At 46.9% G+C, this 19,145-nt stretch overlaps 1 protein-coding gene across 3 annotated transcripts in view; it reads right to left on the bottom strand.

Moving 5' to 3' along the window:
* KIFAP3 (kinesin associated protein 3) overlaps positions 1–19,145 on the bottom strand; it is an 811,853-nt gene that overhangs the window by 12,635 nt on the left and 780,073 nt on the right. The gene's annotated exons all lie outside the window — the stretch shown is intronic.

Here is a 19,145-nt window from a genome sequence, read left to right as displayed (position 1 = left end):
TAATCTCTTTTTGTCTGTGCCTAGTGCGGCAGTCTGAAGAGAAAATGGTGTAAATACAGTGCAGACCTCTACTGAACAGGTCAGGTGTAAAAAAACTCATTAGTTATGACACCTGACCTGTTGAGTAGAGAACTGCCTTGTATAGCCACCATTTTCTCTTCTTTATACATAATCTATTACACACAAATTGAGGGGACAATGGTGGTCACACACTACATATCTATGTTCACCTGCACAGGTGTCAGAAATAGTGAATTCATGAGGCTGTAATATGTGCATGATGAATTTATTATTTCTGACACCTGACTTGATGAGTATAGATAGTGTGACAGTCATTGTCTCTTCAGTTTGTGTCCAATGGATACAGCAGAACAGAATCAGGACGCAATGACGTCAACAAGCTTACCAATATAGCAACATGGCTGCCATAACACTAGCAGTATGTGGCCAGTGTTTTATATCAGTATTTGTAAGCCAAAACAAGGAGTGGAACAATTAGAGGTAAATTATGATATTAACATAATAACTAGCAACTCTGCCTTTATCACCCACTCCTGGTTTTGGATTACAAAAACTGATATTAAATACAGATCAAATACTGCCAGTTTTAGGACAGCCTTGGTTTGTAGAGGAAAAACATAGGAGACACGGTCAACACAACCAAAAGTAAAGTTTATTAATGAGAAATATTATGATAATTGTAGAAAATTACTGGTACAGATCGAATTACAACAGGACATTTACACAACATTGTCCTGCCATGACACACGTCCAATATCTGAATCAAAAAAGGCAGCAAATTGGTCCCGCATGAGACCAACTGCTGCAGTTGACCGCAGCGGGTGATGCTGGAAATTGGGTAGTGGGTGTGCAACTGGTTCATCCAGTTCAATGTTGGGTTGCTCCTTAACCATTATATAATTATGCAGAACCACACAGGCTTTGACCACCTCGTCGACTGTTTCCACTTTTAGATTTATGGCTGATACAAGAATGCGCCATTTAGCGACCAGAATGCCAAAGGTACACTCTACTGTTCTTTGGGCCCTGGTCAGTCTGTAGTTAAAGATCCTTCTAGTGTGGTTCAAGTCCCGACAGGAATAGGGCTTCAGTAGGTTTTCACACATCTTAAAGTCCTCATCCCCAACCATAACAAATGGCATCGGTGGACCTTGAGTGTTGGGGAGAGGTTGTGGCGGGGGAAAATTGAAATTTTTGCCATACACACGGTGGCCCATATCCGAGTTCTTGAAAGTCTGGGAATCGTTGCCACGGCCAAAAGCTCCAATGTCCACGGCAATGAACCGACAGTTCGCATCAGCTATTGCCATGAGCACAACAGAAAAATATTTTTTGTAGTTGAAATACTCCGATCCTGTTCTTGCTGGTTTGATAATAGGGATGTGCTTTCCACCCACCGCTCCTAAACAGTTGAGGAAATCACAAACACTCCAGAATTTTTCCGCAATTTCAAGCCACATGTCGACGGTGGGTAGGGGTATAAACTCATCCCAGAGTACATTCCACAGAGCCCGACAGGTGTCTGCAACTATTTCGGACAGGGTGGATATTCTAAGCCGGTATTGGAAGTGGAGGGATGGTAAACTCTCTCCGGTTGCCAGAAATCTGTAAAACAAACCCAAGAAACATTACAATCTATTCTACTTATGGTGTGGTTACGCTAAAGAAAATAAAATACCCAAAACATACATGTCAGAAAACACAAAATTTGGACTGTCATTGGTTTAGATTTGGAACGTACCTTAATGTAACCAGCAGACGTTCCTCCGGTGGAATCGCTCTACAGAGCTGGGTGTCCTGTCTCCGTATGGCTCCTTGGACACGAGCAAGCAAATCCCGGAATGAGTCTTGCGACATCCTTGTGTATTCCTGGAATTTCTCCGGGTTGGCATTAAGCTCGCCATACAGTGTGTGATAGGCTCCACGGCTCTCACGTAGTTCGATAATGGGGTGCCTCCAAAAACGCCTACGTTGTCTCCTTCTCCATCTTTCGCGATTTCCGTCTTGCTGCCAAGCAAAAGCACAGGCAAGAAACAGCTTGAGGCTTAAATCCAGGTTGAAATAAAAGCTCTCCATGTGAAGATCCATCATGACACAGGATACAGTAGCAAACTGTTAAGATTTCAGTAGCCCTAGGGTCTATATATAGTGATTCCATAACACACGCCCTCTGTAGTCCCATTGGCGGTATCTGGTTATCTTGATTTTTCTCTTGTGAAATTTCTCATCATGCGCACCAAAAACGCAAACGCAGAAAAAAAACGCATATAAACGCGTACAAATGCGGCATTTTTTTAACCACATGCGTCTAAAAAACGCCGCGTTTGTACACGTTTATATGTGTTTTTTCCACCACTTGCGGATGAGTTATAAACGCTGCGGATTTAAATGCTAATGTGAAACTAGCCTAAGTGTCAGGGAGAGACTAGGTGAGCGAGAGCTAATAACCCGGGCCCCTGCAATTTCCCTAAGACTAGGGAAATCCTGACTGACCCTCTACCTGAAGTTTACACTGATGGTGTGCATGTTCAGGCCTCGAACCTCACCCTAACTCCTGAGCTCAGCCCTAGGCTGAAACCTCCACCCACCACCCAGTGAAGAGGTAATACTTAAATACCCACAGTTAGCACAGACAAGGATAAAGGAAAATATACACCACGCCGCAGACACTCAGGAATACACTATAAATATGCAGGGCAAAATAAACACAAATATAGGAAGGAGTAAATAAGACGAAGGAATATACTCCACCAGCAACGAATCTCCAACCACCAGCTCTCCACTCCAGACCGAGATAACAACGCAAGACAGAAGCTATAATCGGCGACGCCAAATGATCAGGAGAACTATTTAAAGGCCATGGAAATGGCCCAGCTTCCAATCCAAGGATCAGGTAAATTAACCCCGGAACAGCTAGACAAAATCTAGCAGACGCCAATGAGTAAATAGTGGTCAAAAGCGGAATTACCGCTGTCTGTCGGACGACCTGGTCTGAACAGCGTCCGACATGACAGTACCCCGCCTTCTACGAGGGACCCCAGGGCCCTCACGTCTTATAGGACCCGGCTTGTCCGGATGACGGCGGTGAAACAACCTGACCAGCCGGTCAGCATGAACGTCCGAGGCTGGTACCCAGGACCTCTCCTCAGGCCCATAACCACGCCAGTGTACCAAGTACTGTAAATTGTGATGCACTACACGAGAGTCAACCACCTTGGAGACTTCAAACTCCAAATTACCATCCACCAAGACTGGAGGTGGCATAGGCGCCGCGTCCACAGAACCCACCACCTTCTTTAGAAGAGACCTGTGGAACACGTTGTGTATCATTAACCCAGTTGTGTACCGATTGGAGCTCCCTACGGTGTGTAGGGAGCTCCAATCGGTACACAACTGGGTTAATGACGGCGGTGACCCTAAATGGACCAATAAACCGTGGACCCAATTTAAGGGATGGTATCTTGAGTCTTATGTTTTTTGTGGGTAACCACACCCAGTCATCCACACTCAGGTCCGGACCTGGCACACGCCTACTGTCAGCCACACGTTTGTACCTAGCACCCACACTCAACAGGCGCTGTTTAACTCTCCTACAGACTGATGACAATTGTGTTCCTAACTGGTCCTCCTCCAGAACGCCGGAAGAGCCCCTCTGACTCAAGGTACAAAATTGAGGATGTAGCCCGTAAACACAAAAAAACAGAGACTCCCCAGACGACTCCTGGCGGTGATTACACAGGTCAACAAAAAATTTTTTTTTTCTGGTGTCCAAAATATTTAAATGAATTTGGGGTATTTTTGGGGTGCTGATTCTGAATATGCTATCAGTTTTGCCAGATTGGCTCAAGTTTTTGAGATTTTTGGTATCTTATTTATAGCACTTGTTGGTAAATGCGACGCATCATCTCATTAATTTCTTTGGATTAGTACTTGAACTGAGCAGTTCTCAATATAGTTTTGTGTTAATTAGTGTTCTAAAAGTTTGTTCATAGCTTGATTTTTGCACTAACTTTATGTTGTTGTCTGTTTTCCAGTGAAAAGCATGAACTCATCAAGAAGAAGTTGTCTTAACGATCCAGACTCATTCTGTTACATTTGTGGTGAATACACACTGCCAAAACATAGAAGAAACATAACAGACTTCGTAAAAAAAGTGTATTTTGCCTATTTTGGGGTTATGCTTGGGGACCAAGACAAGTTTTGGGCACCACACATAGTGTGCAAAGCATGTATCGAATTATTACGAAAATGGAGCAAAGGACAAAGAAAAAGCTTCAAATTTGGTGTTCCAATGGTGTGGAGAGAGCCAAAAAATCATCATGATGACTGTTATTTCTGTGCAGTGCAAGTGCAAGGATTCAATAAGCATAAGAAACGAAAATGGGAGTAACATGGAATCTGCAAGAAGGCCTGTCCCTCATTGTGAAGATGTGCCTGTACCTGTGTTTACCATAAATAACAGTCATCATGATGATTTTTTGGCTCTCTCCACACCATTGGAACACCAAATTTGAAGCTTTTTCTTTGTCCCTTGCTCCATTTTCGTAATAATTCGATACATGCTTTGCACACTATGTGTGGTGCCCAAAACTTGTCTTGGTCCCCAAGCATAACCCCAAAATAGGCAAAATACACTTTTTTTACGAAGTCTGTTATGTTTCTTCTATGTTTTGGCAGTGTGTATTCACCACAAATGTAACAGAATGAGTCTGGATCGTTAAGACAACTTCTTCTTGATGAGTTCATGCTTTTCACTGGAAAACAGACAACAACATAAAGTTAGTGCAAAAATCAAGCTATGAACAAACTTTTAGAACACTAATTAACACAAAACTATATTGAGAACTGCTCAGTTCAAGTACTAATCCAAAGAAATTAATGAGATGATGCGTCGCATTTACCAACAAGTGCTATAAATAAGATACCAAAAAATCTCAAAAACTTGAGCCAATCTGGCAAAACTGATGACATATTCAGAATCAGCACCCCAAAAATACCCTAAATTCGATGAAATATCTTTGGCACCAAAAATGCTGTTGACCAGTGTTATTGATGGAAAACTCAGCCAAAGGAAGAAAGGTAGACCACTCCTCCTGGTTATCAGAGACAAAGCAGCGTAAGTACTGTTCCAAATTTTGGTTCATACGCACAGTCTGACCATTTGACTGAGGATGAAACGCCAAAGAATGAGATAACTTGATTCCCAGCCGTGAGCAAAACGCTCTCCATAATTTTGCCACAAACTGAGACCCCCTATCAGGCACGATGTCAGACGGAACCCCATGAAGTCTGACCACCTCCTGCACAAATACCTGAGCCAGAGTCTTAGCGTTAGGCAACGCAGGCAAAGACACAAAGTGCGACATTTTAGAAAAACGATCAACAATCACCAAGATGACCGTGTTTCCAGCTGATGAGGGCAAATCGTGAGATGAAATCCATGGAGATTTCCATCCATGGCTTACTAGGTACCTCAAGAGGAAGTAGTGTGCCAACAGGACGGGAGCGGGGCGTCTTAGCCCTAGCGCACGTGGTACAAGCTGACACGTATGAGACCACGTCCTGTCGGATCTTGGGCCACCAAAACCGACGTGACACCAACTCCAAGGTACCTCTAACCCCTGGGTGGCCAGCCAGGACGGCATCATGATGCTCCGCCAAAACCTTTAGGCGGAGATGAAGCGGAACAAAAGATTTGTTGATGGGAAGCTCAGATGGTACCTCCTCCTGAGCCACGGCAATCTCAGCCTCAACCTCGGTAGTGAGAGCCGAAACCACAATACCCTTTTGGAGGATGGGTACTGGATCCTCCCGAGGTTCTCCCCCCGGAAAACACCTGGACAGAGCATCCGCCTTAGTGTTTTTAGACCCCGGTCTGTAAGTGACCACAAAATTGAACCGCGTGAAAAACAATGCCCAGCGAGCCTGCCTGGGGGACAGACGCTTGGCTGACTCCAAATACAGCAGATTCTTATGATCGGTAATAACAGTTACCTGATGGACCGACCCCTCCAAAAAGTGTGGCCATTCCTCAAAGGCCAACTTAATTGCCAACAACTCCCTGTTGCCGCTATCGTAGTTACGTTCGGCGGACGGCAGTTTCTTGGAGAAATAGGCGCACGGACGTAAACCACTCAAAGATGAGCCTTGAGATAGTACCGCCCCCACACCAACCTCAGACGCATCGACTTCCACAACAAAGGGTTTAGATACGTCTGGCTGCACAAGAATGGGGGGGCTGAAACAAAACTGTTCTTAAGAAATTCAAATGCGCGCACAGCAGCCTCAGGCCAAACAGAGAAATTGGTACCCTTTTTAGTCATGTCAGTTAGCGGTTTAGCATTGATGGAAAAATCCTTGATAAATTTCCTATAGTAGTTAGAAAACCCAAGGAACCGCTGAAGTGCTTTCAGGTTATCTGGACGTTCCCAATGCAGCACCGCCTGCACCTTAGCGGCGTCCATTTTAAAACCAGAAGCAGACACAATATAACCCAAGAAAGGCAACTCTTGAACAGAAAATACACATTTCTCAAGTTTAGCATACAGCTTATTCTCTCTGAGAAGCTGTAACACCTGCCTGACATGATCTAAATGAGCCTCATAGTTGCAAGAATATATGAGAATGTCATCTAGGTACACGATAACGAATTTCCCCAAAACATGCGAGAACACATCATTGATGAAATGTTGGAACACTGCAGGTACGTTAGTCAACCCAAACGGCATCACCAAATTTTCAAAATGACCCTCAGGGGTATTAAAAGCCGTCTTCCACTCATCACCTTGACAGACTCTTATGAGGTTGTATGCCCCCCTGAGGTCAAGCTTGGTGAACCACTTAGCACCTGCCACCTGGTTGAACAAATCTGGTATTAGTGGCATAGGGTATGGATCACGAACCGTAATCTGGTTCAACTCCCTGAAATCCAAACACGGGCGTAATCCGCCATCTTTCTTCTTCACGAAGAAGAACCCTGCTGCCACCGGCGAGGATGACGGCCTGATGTGCCCTTTGCTCAAACTTTCCGCAATGTAATCTTTTAACGCTTGTCTCTCCGGACCGGAGATGTTAAACATCCTTGCTTTAGGTAATTTGGCCCCTGGTTTAAACCTGATAGAACAGTCATAAGGACGATGTGGCGGCAACTCTGAACAACCCTTCTCAGAGAACACATCCACAAAATCCTGAAGTGACTCCGGAACGCTTGAAGTCACCGCAGCCACACATGTGGCCAGGCAATTCTCCTGGCAGAACTCGCTACACCGAATTATGTCCTGAGTTTTCCAGTCAATTACCGGGTTGTGCATAGACAACCAAGGAAAACCCAAAACCACCTGAGCAGGAAGATTCCGGAGCACCTTACATGTAACCCGCTTAGAATGTAGAACTCCAATGTGGAGTTTCACCTCAGCCACAAATTCAGTAATCTCCCCCTGAGAGAGAGGAGCAGCATTGATGGTGACCACGCGGATAGGATGAGACAGTTTTTCAATCCTAAAACCTGCTGTGCGCGCAAACCCCTCATCAATGAGATTTGTGGCTGAACCACTATCCACAAAAACAGTAATTGGCAGCTCACTGCCAGAAACAAAAACCTTAGCAGGGAGCATGCACTGAGAAACCACCATGGAGGATATACATAAGCTCAGACTGGTCTCCTCCACACCCTCTGAGCTCAGAAGTTTTCCGCCGTTGCGTTTTTCTTAGGCAGCAGAGGACAGATGTTAATAAAATGACCAGTTTTACCACAGTAAAATCAGGCTCTCTGCTTCCTGAGCTCAGGGACTCGATGCTTGACATGTGACACCCCTGCGATTTGCATAGGCTCCGTGGGCTCACCTGCAGCAACCTCACGTGAACCTAAACCCTCTCCTATAAGCGGTGTCTCATGCTCCCCCTGACGCAAACTGCGATCAATGCGGACAAACAGACTCATAGCGGAATCTAGAGAAGTAGGAGTCTCGTACTTCAGAAGGGCTTTTTTAACCCTTCCAGAAATCCCATGTATAAACTGACTTCGCAATGCTGCATCATTCCATTGGGTATCGATCGCCCAGCGACGAAATTCAGAACAGTAATCCTCTGCAACTCGCTCCCCCTGGCGAATAGAGCGTATCTTAGATTCTGCCAGAGCCATTCTGTCAGGTTCATCGTAGATTTTCCCAAGAGAAGAAAAAAAAATCTCCACAGAGACAAATGCCGCAGAATCAGATGGCAAAGAAAACGCCCATGCTTGGGGATCCCCACTTAACAATGACAAAACCAGGCCCACACGCTGAGCCTCATTACCCGAAGATATTGGGCGCATACGGGAATATAGTTTGCAAGCTTCACGAAAAGAAACAAATTTACTGCGTTCCCCAGCAAATTTTTCAGGCAATGGAAATTTAGGCTCAGTAACGCTTCCTGTCGCTCCAGCTTGCACATTGGACACTGCTAGTCCCTGTTGCTGCACTGCCCCCCTCAACTCAGTGACCTGTAGGGACAGCGCCTCCAACTGGCGGGTTATGGAAGTCATGGGATCCATGACGAAACAAAAAAAAAAAAAAAGAAACCCCCTTTTTTTTTTCTTTGTTGTTGTTGGGCCGATTATAAAGTCAGGGAGAGACTAGGTGAGCGAGAGCTAATAACCCGGGCCCCTGCAATTTCCCTAAGACTAGGGAAATCCTGACTGACCCTCTACCTGAAGTTTACACTGATGGTGTGCATGTTCAGGCCTCGAACCTCACCCTAACTCCTGAGCTCAGCCCTAGGCTGAAACCTCCACCCACCACCCAGTGAAGAGGTAATACTTAAATACCCACAGTTAGCACAGACAAGGATAAAGGAAAATATACACCACACAGCAGACACTCAGGAATACACTATAAATGTGCAGGGCAAAATAAACACAAATATAGGAAGGAGTAAATAAGACGAAGGAATATACACCACCAGCAACGAATCTCCAACCACCAGCTCTCCACTCCAGACCGAGATAACAACGCAAGACAGAAGCTATAATCGGCGACGCCCAATGATCAGGAGGACTATTTAAAGGCCATGGAAATGGCCCAGCTTCCAATCCGAGGATCAGGTAAATTAACCCCGGAACAGCTAGACAAAATCTAGCAGACGCCAATGAGTAAATAGTGGTCAAAAGCGGAATTACTGCTGTCTGTCGGACGACCTGGTCTGAACAGCGTGACACTAAGACAGGCTGGCATCAGCTGTCACTTGCATTTAACTATATGAGCCAATAGTAATATGTCAAAGTCGGAGCAGAACAGTGGCTGCAGCGCTGGGGTCCTGGTTCCATCAAGGACAACATTCTCCCTGAGTTTGTGAAGGTTTCCTCCAAGTACTCCTTGAGCAGCACGTCCATGCTGAACTTTCCACTCACTTTGCATCTAACTCTTTCTTCGACAACCTACAATCTGGCTTCTGTCCCCACCATTTCACTGAGACTGCCCTGACCAAAATTACCAACCATTGATCCAACTGCTATGTCCAGCTATCGCTCAAAAATCCTGGAGCAACATGCCCACGCTGGACTTTCCTCCCACCTCTCATCTAACTTGCTCTTTGACAATCTGCAATCTGGTTTCCGCTCCCATCACTCAACTGAGACAGCCCTGACCAAAATTACTAATGACTTACTTACAGCCAAAGCTAACAGACAATTCTCTATACTCCTCCTTCTAGACCTGTCCTCTGCCTGCGACACAGTTGACCACTGTCTCCTACTACAGATCCTCTCTTCCTTTGGTGTAGAAAGACCTTGCCCTATCTTGGATCTCCTCATACCTTACCAACCGCACAAAGTTTCCTACTCCCATACTACCTCTTCATCTCACCCACTCTCTGTTGGTGTCCCTCAAGGCTCTGTCCTAGGGCCCTTACTCTTCTGAATCTATACACTCGGCCTGGGTCAACTCATAAGGTCCTATGGCTTCCAGTACCATCTATATGCTGATGACACTCAGATCTGCCTCCCTGGCCCAGATGTCACCTCTCTGCTCTCCAGAATCCCATAGTGTTTATCAGCCATATCCTCCTCCTTCTCCTCTCGCTTCCTCAAGCTCAATGTGGACAAATCTGAACAAATTATCTTTCCTCCATCTCGCACATCTTCCCTACCTGATCTATCTATCAAAATAAATGAAATCACACTTTTTCCCTGTCCCCAAAATCCACTGCCTCGGAGTAACCCTTGACTCTGCCCTGTCCTTCAAACCGCACATCCAAGCTCTCGCCACCTCCAGCTCAAAAATGTTTCCAGAATCCGTCCTTTCCTCAATCTTCACTCTACCAAAATGCTTGTGAATGCCCTAATCATCTCCCACCTCGACTGCTGCAACATCCTCCTCTGTGGCCTACCTTCTAACACTCTCGCACCCCTCCAGTCCATCATCCTTAACGCGCTACACTCCTACTGCCCCTCTTTGTAAATCCCTTCACTGGCTCCCAATTTTCCAGCATATCCAGTTTAAACTACTAACACTGACCTACAAAGCCATCCATAACCTTTCTCCTCCGTATATTTCCAAACTAATGTCTCAATATCTTTCCTCACGTAATCTCCGGCCCTCCCAAGACCTCCTTCTCTCCTCCACGCTTACTCGCTCCTCACCCAATCGCCTCCAAGACTTCTCCCGAATATCCCCTATCCTCTGGAATTCTGTGCCCCAACACGTCCGGTTATCCACCACATTTGGATCCTTAAAAAAAAACCTGAAAACCCACCTCTTCAAAGAAGTTTACAACCTGTAATGATCACACTGCCACCTCAACACCATCGGAGCTACTGCAACCCTCGACCTACTTTCTCCTTCCCCATGATCCTGTACAATGTAAGCCCGCAAGGGCATGGTCCTCTCCCCTCTGTACCAGTCTGTCATTGTTTGTTTGTTTACTGTAAGTGATATTTGTATTTTGATGTAACCCCGTCTCATGTACAGCACCATGGAATTAATGGTGCTATATAAATAATAATAATAATAAAAGTACTCTAGTTTTCTCGCACATTCCACAAGACATACAGATAGGTAAATTAGATTGTGAGCCCCAATGGGGACAGGGATGACAATATCTGTGAAGCGCAGCATAGTATGATGGCGCTGTATCAAAGAGCAGGGCCGACTACAGGTTTTTGTGGGCCTCGGGCGAAAGAGTCTCAGAGGGCCCTTTAACACATACCACAATTCATGATGCACAGATATGACAGAGAAATAAAGGTACAGTACAATGGCCAAAGATTTCACTTCTTACATTGCATGAGTGATATCAATTGAAAATTCTACAATAGGTCAGAAACCGAACAGTACAGTCCTCCATACAGTGATATGGCACCAGATAGTCCTCCATACAGAAGAATGAGCACCATATAATGCTCAATACATAATGGGTCCCATATAATGTTCCATACAGTGTATGATGTGCTCCATAAAACGCTCCATTATATGATGGGCCCCATATATTGCTCCATATATAATGGGTCCCAGATCATGCTCCATACAGTATACGATGGGCCCCATAGAGTATAATGAGCCCCATACATTGTTCCATATAGTATATGATGGGCCCCATACAGAATGGACCCCATATAATGATCCATACAGAATAGTCCCCATATAATGGGTCACATATAATGCTTTATATATAATAGTCCCCATATAGTGCTCCATATATAATTGGTCCCATATGATGCACAATATATAATGGGCCCCATATACTGCTCCATATATAATGGGTTTCATTTAATGCTCCATATATAATGGACCCCATATGATGCTCCATGTCACGATAATATGAATATGCTCATATCCTAAGCACACCTCCGAATCTTTCCACTGCATTTGGTACAAACGCAAAGCCCCTATTGCAGAAACATGCTGCAGCATTGATCCTCCGCATGCCCCCCCCCCTTCTCCCTACACACAGGCAGCTTTCCTTCTAACCCCTCCCTCAGGAATGTGTGAGTGACCAGAAACCAGTCCTTTGCCTGAAACATGTGCTTTCTTTGTGTATGAGAAGGTTATTCCAGATGAAATAACTTGACCCCAAATAGTGATATAGGGGCGAAACTTACACTTTGATATGTGCCCAAGCAGAACCACACACCAGTGAGTTTTCTAGGTTCCAGAACCAGCAAAATCCGAGAAATGGATTTCTACTTAAACGGGTCAAACAGCCACCCCATGCTTAGACTTAAATGTAAGCTAATATCGTGAGAAGACATAGAATACTTTCATCGTCCCTCTACAGGCTTCCCCCCAAGAGTTATGACTAATAGAAGGTTTCATAACATTCCAAGGGGGGCATATCCAGCCCCTCAGTGATATCACCCAGAAGAAGCTATAAGAGTAGCAGGCTCATTTTTGGAGAGTCAGACCAGGGGAGGACAGCATTTTACCATCCATGCTGGAGGTTGAATCTCTGCCTTTGGGAACTCTTTCCCACCACATGGCTTACCATTGTCTGAGATAACCGAGAGTGTTTTTCCTCTTTAATCCCTTTTTACTTGTAAGTGTCTGTACATACTGTAATTGTCTCATTTTGTAACCTCTTTTTATACTTTTGTAAACACTGCCTAGTACAGCACCATGGAATTAATGGTGCTATATAAATAAATAATATTTCTTTTTGGAGTAAAAGCTATAATATTTACTAGTTTTGTTTTTCTTGCTCTAAAACATACCCATAAGTTCTCCGAATTTAGTCAACGCTACTGATTGGGTTGGCTCATGACCCGCTATTAAACATAAGTAATAGGAGCTGGTGGAAGGAAGTGTCCTGAGCTGTTGGGGAGACTGACAGCGATGGACGGAGTTTGATAATTGTAGTTTCCACCTGGTACTGGGAGTAATAATATCGCCCTCACTGCAGCGTGCTCAATAGTCAGTACATAGCAAAGCAGCCTTTCTGGTGACTATTTATCCTATGTGCAGTTCCCTGACTGACCTGAGGGTAAGAGCGAGCCTCAAGTTCCAAACCGGAACTGGGAAGTGGGATATAATAAATTACCTGATGAAGAACTGGGGTCAACAAAACACCCTCAGTTCATGACTTATTGGTGGCAGAGCAGTGGGATCATAGAGCATTAGTGATCGGGTTTAAGCAATCATTCCTCTCACTAAAAACTTGCACAGGTCTTGCAAGGACCCTGCACAAAAGTTTTGGAGAACAAACTCAGTGTTTATTAGTCCTGAGACAATACCGTGTGTATAGCGATTACCCCTCCAATTCTCTTCGGTTTTCTGTCCTATCTTTTATATGACAACCATGGTTATGTTGGGAGAGGCCTTTTATAAGCAGCAGTCCAAGGACACTCTTATTGCCCTGTGTCAAAGCAGATTAACCCCACAGGCAAAAACAAAAGCCAACTGGTCACGGATCTGGTGCAACTCGAAATCGCTCAAAGTCCAGCGGACGCAGAATCCAGCACCTGCGCATGTGGTGCTGCTGCAGACGTCCAACCACTGAATGTAGGCCCTACTCACAACCAGGCTAGAGTGGACCCCCACCTGCAGATGGCATTGGAACAACTTCTCGCAGACGATCATGAGAGACATTTGCAGCTGATCAAGCAATACCAAGAGAGAGCTGAGCGGCAGGCCCAAGCAGAGTGGGAGGCGGAGAGAGACAAGCACCAAGCGGAGCGGGAGCACCAGCTGGAGTTAGCCCGAATGCAGGGGCAGATGTCGTCACAGCCCAGCAGTGAGTGCAGCAATGCTCCGTCCCCTAAACCCTGACCAGAGCACTTTCCTGTGATGGAAAAGGATGGGGACTTGGACTCTTTTCTGATGGCCTTTGAGAAAGCCTGCAGACAGTATCAGCTGCATGTGGACCAATGGACCTGATATTTGACCCCAGGACTCAAAGGCAAAGCTCTGGAGACGTTTGCTTCTCTCCCTTCAGGCCAAGATGTGACTATGACACCATCAAGCAGGCCCTGATAAAGAAGTACCAGCTAACTCCTGAGGTTTACCGTAGAAAGTTCCGGAACCTCCAATGTGGCCCCAAAACAGTTACGGCGATGTGGTGCATGGACTCAGGACCCACTTTGACCAGTGGATCCAAGGACTGTCAGTGACCACCTTTGAACAGTTGTGGGACCTGATGATCAAACACCAGCTGAGGTGCCACAGTTCGTGATAGACCGAGAGCCAAAAGACGTGGACAAAGCAGCGCAGATCGCTGACACCTATGAGGCCAACCGTAAACCGGATGTGCGGAAGCCAGTCACCGCCAGCTGGAGGGGGGTAAGTGGGGTGAAATGGCTGAGGAACCCCTAACAGGAGCAAGCAACAGTGCTAAGGGAGATGGGGAGATGCATGGAAACAGTGAGGAAGGCGATGCCATGCAACTGACGAGTGCCACAGAGGAAGGTAACTGCCCCATGTATACCACTGCTCCTGAGGTAATGGGTTGGATGGGGAGGTAGAACCCATAGCAGCACCGGCTGATGGGTCTGTGGAAATCTCCGGAGAGACAGCTTATGTACCCGCTGTTACCCATAGTCAGAGTGACCAAAATGTAGGTAACGCCCTGTCTTCTGGACTCTCCTCGGTCACAGGGCTGACTGAACCAGAAATGGACCCAGAGCAGGTCCCAGAGGGTTCCCATGAGGAAGGGACCCTGATGTCACTTCTGGCTGCCTCCAGCCAGGAGTCCCAGGCTGCTCTGCACTCTGATGCGAGCCTGGAGACCTTGAGACACCTCGCCGAGATGCAACCTCTGTGACTGATAAGGAGAGGGTGTTCTGGGAAAGAGGGAGGTTGTACCGGGAGAGTTTCCGGTAAATCTCGGTAAATCTCAAAAGGAGTGGTTGAGGGAAAGACAGCTGGTCATCCCGCACCAATTTAGGGGTGAGTTGTTGCAGATTGCCCATGAGATTCCACTCACTGGACACTTGGATCAGCAAGACTAAGGCCCGGCTGTCTCAACACTTCTATTGGCCAAAGATGGGGACAGATGTAACAAACTATTGCCGCTCCTGTATCACATGTCAGAGAGTGGGGAAGTCAGGGCCTGTTCCAAAGGCTCCCTGATCTCTCTGCCAGTGATAGAGGAGCCTTTCCAGAGGATTGCGGTGGACATTGTGGGCCCACTGGCCGTCCCCAGAAGCTCTGGAAAGCAATATATCCTCACTGTGGTAGACTATGCTACCCAGTACCCAGAGGCAGTTGGTCATCTTTTCATGAGTAGGATTTCACAGGGAGATGCTTACTGACCAGGGAACTCAATTTATGTCTCGCCTAATGCAGGTGAAGCGTCTGGTATCAAATGCGTATCACCCCCAAACCAATGGTTTGTGTGAGCGCTTTAATGGTACCCTCAACAGATGCTAAGTATGCTGGTTGAGACTCAAGGGCACGACTGGGAGCGGCACCTCCCACACCTGCTATTCGCTTACCGAGAGGTTCCACAGGCCTCGATGGGGTTCTCCCCCTTCGAGCTCCTGTACGGCAGGCGAGTCCGGGGGTCCCTTGGGTTGGTAAGGAACTCCTGGGAAGAAGAGCTGAACCCTTCAGAAGTGTCCATCGTGGAGTATGTCATGCTCTTCTGTGACAAGATGCAGAACTTGACGCAGTTGGTGCACGACAACATGGCGCAGGCTCAGGCCGACCAAAAGCACTTGTACACCAGGACACCCGGAAGCGTACCTACCAGGTGGGTCAGAAGGTGTGGGTCCTGGTCCCCGTACCACAGGTTAAGCTTGAGGCAGCCTGGGAAGGCCCGTTGTCGCACACCAACAGCTCAACCCAATCACCTACGTTGACATTCTTGACCACGCCCAGGGTAGGCGCAAAGCTTTCCACATCAATATGATGTAGGCTCATCAAGAACCTGAAGCCTGTGTCCTACCGGTCTGCAACCTGCCCGAGGACGTGGAGGAAGACTCCGTCCTGGACATGCTGGCTAAGCCAAGACCAGTGGGTCCATCGAGGACATGGAGATAAGTGCCTTGCTAACCAAACCCCAGCGGTCGCATCTGTGAACCATGCTGGAACACTTCCGGGCCGTGTTTACCAACAGACCTGGAAGGACTGAGTTAGCGGTCCACGAGGTGGACACCGGAAATCATGCCCAACTACGGCGGACACCGTATCGGATCTCCGACAAGGTGCAGCAGGTTATGCGCCAGGAGGTCGATGAGATGTTACAGCTGGGGGTGATTCAATGGTCCAAGAGCGGATGGGACTCACCTGTAGTCCTGGTGCCAAAGAAGGATCGGACCACCCGGTTCTGTGAGAACTACAGGGGGCTCAACGCCATCACAGCCTCGGATGCACACCCAGTGCCACGCATGGAGGAGCTGCTTGAGAGGTTAGCTGGCGCGCACTATTTATCTATTATGGATCTGAGTCGGGGATATTGGCAGATTCTTCTGAGCCCCGAGGCACAGAAGTCCACCTTTATCACCTCCTTCAGACTGTACAAGTCCACAGTCAGGTCCTTTGGCATGAAGAATGCCCCTACTACTTTCCAGTGGATGGTCAACCACCTGCTTCAGGGAATGGAGAAGCATGTGGTAGCATACCTGGATGACATTGCCATCTTCAGTCTCTCCTGGGAGGAACACCTTCAGCATATCCAGGAGGTGCTCAGGCGTATTCACCAAGCAACCATCAGAAGAAATACAGGAGAATGCGGCAACACTCACCAGTCCAAGTGTGCTTCAATTCCTTTAGGACCTGTGGAAGCGCTATTGTAGGCGCGAAACAGCTGTCGTCACATCCTGCTCACCTCCTTCTCTGCTTCACCACCCCGGGCTACGAATATGACGGCTGTGTTTTATATGCTGCAATAAAGGACTTGAACCACACTTGGACTGGTGAGTGTTGCCGCATTCTCCTGTATTTCTTCTGATGAGTGCATCTCTCATTCATGCGGGCACCTCTACCTGGATATCAGGCTCCTGTGTGACACGCGTTGGATAGACCACAGTTGGTCTCGGATCGTGAGGCAGCTGTGCGGCTTTACTTTTTTCTACTATGGACGTAATCACCAAGCAAGCCTGACCATCAAGCTGGGAAAGTGCCAGATGGGCATGAGCGAGGTCCACTACCTGGGGCACCGGGTAGGCGGGGGTTCTATGAGGCCAGAGCACAAGAAAGTGGATGCAAACTTGTCCTGGCCCACCCCCAGGACCAAGAAGCAGGTGATGTCCGTCCTGGGCACTACAGGGTACAATAGGCGCTTTGTACAGAATTATAGTAGCCAGGCAAAACCCTTGACAGACCTCACCAGGAAGAAGCTACCCTAAACAGTCGACTGGACAGACGGCTGTGAGGTGGTCTTCCAAGCCTTGAAAACAGCCCTGAGCAACTCTCCCGTGTTGAGGGCAGTTGACAGCAGTCAGCTGTTCAAAGTACAGACTGACAACCGCAAGATTGTCCTCAGCGCTGTACTAAGCCAGGTGGATTCGGGGAACCAAGAGCACCCCGTGTTGTACTTGAGCGGATGCTTCTGCCGAGGGAAGTGGCCTATTCCACCATGGAGAAGGTGTGCCTGGCCATGGTTTGGGCCCTGCAACGTTTGCAGCCCTACCTGTATGGACGCACCTTCACTGTGGTGACCGACCACAACCCCCTGAGCTGGCTGCACACCATGTCTGGTACCAACGGAAGGTTGCTACGCTGGAGCCTTGGCCTCCAGCAGTATGACTTTACCATTAGACACAAAAAGGGCAGCAAGCATGGCAATGCAGATGGGTTGTCCCGCCAGGACGAGCCTGCCGAGGTGCGCATGGAGGAGTACGGAGAGGTCCTGCCTCCATAGCGCAGTCCAAAAGGGGCAGATGTCACGATAATATGAATATGCTTGTATCCTAAAGCACACCTTCAGAACTTTCCACTTCATTTCCTGGTACAAACACAAAGCCCCTTTAGCAGACACATGCTGCAGCTTTAATCCCCCAGACAACCCCCCCTTCTCCCTAGACACAGGCAGCTTTCCTTCTCACGCACTCCTCAGGAATGTCTGAGTGATCAGAAACCAGTCCTTTGCCTGAAACATGTGCTTTCTTTGTGTTTGAGAGGATTATTCCAGATGAAATAACTTGACCCTAAGTAGTGATATAGGGGCGAAACTTACTCTTTGATATGTGCCACAGCAGAACCACACACCAGTGAGTTTTCTAAGTTCCATAACCATCAGAATGCGAGAAATGGATTTCTACTTAACAGGGTCATACAACCACCCCATGTTTAGACTTAAATGTAAGCCAATATCGTGAGAAGACATAATACTTTTGTCGTCCCTCTACGCGCCTCCTCACCAAGAGTTATGACTAATAGAAGGTTTCATAACTTTCTAAGGGGGTATATCCAGCCCCTCAGTGATGTCACCCAGAAGAAGATATAAGAGTAGCAGGCTCATTTTGCAGAGTCAGACCAGGGGATGACAGCATTTTACCATCCATGCTAGAGGCTGAATCTCTGCCTTTGGGAACTCCCATTGTCTGAGATAACAGTGTTTTTCCTCTTTAATCCCTTTTTATTTGTAATTGTCTGTACATACTATAATTGTCTCATTTTGTAACCTCTTTTTATACTTTTGTAAACACTGCCTATTTCTTTTTGGAGTAAAAGCTATAATATTTACTAGTTTTGTTTTCCTTGCTCTAAAACATACCCCCTAAGTCCTCCGAATTAAGTCAACGCTACTGATTGGGTTGGCTCATGACCCGCTATTAATCATAAGTAATAACAGCTGGTGGCAGTGAAGTGTCCTGAGCTGTTGGAGAAACTGGCAGTGACAGATGGCGTTTGATAATTTTAGTTCCCACCTGGGGCTGGGAGTAATTGTATCGACCTCACTGCAACATGACCAATAGCCAGTACATAGCAAGGCAGCCTTTCTGGTGACTATTTATCCTAGGTGCAGTTCCCTGACTGACCTGAGGGTAAGGGGAGCACCAGAGAGCTGCAAGTTCCAAACTGGAATTGGGATATAATAAAACCCCTGATGAAGAACTGGGGGCAACCAAACACCCCCAGTTCATGAAACTCCATGTATAATGGGCCCCCTTATAATGATCCATATATAATGCTCCAGTTTATGATGTGTGTTATGATCCTAGTGGCAAGGATCGCAAATCTGACTAGCTAAGAAACTGAACCGACGACTAGCTC

This window comes from Ranitomeya variabilis, chromosome 8, assembly GCF_051348905.1.
Source record: "Ranitomeya variabilis isolate aRanVar5 chromosome 8, aRanVar5.hap1, whole genome shotgun sequence".
Taxonomy (NCBI): domain Eukaryota; kingdom Metazoa; phylum Chordata; class Amphibia; order Anura; family Dendrobatidae; genus Ranitomeya; species Ranitomeya variabilis.
Note: the sequence above shows the minus strand (reverse complement) of the source record. Positions and strands in the feature narration are given on the sequence as shown.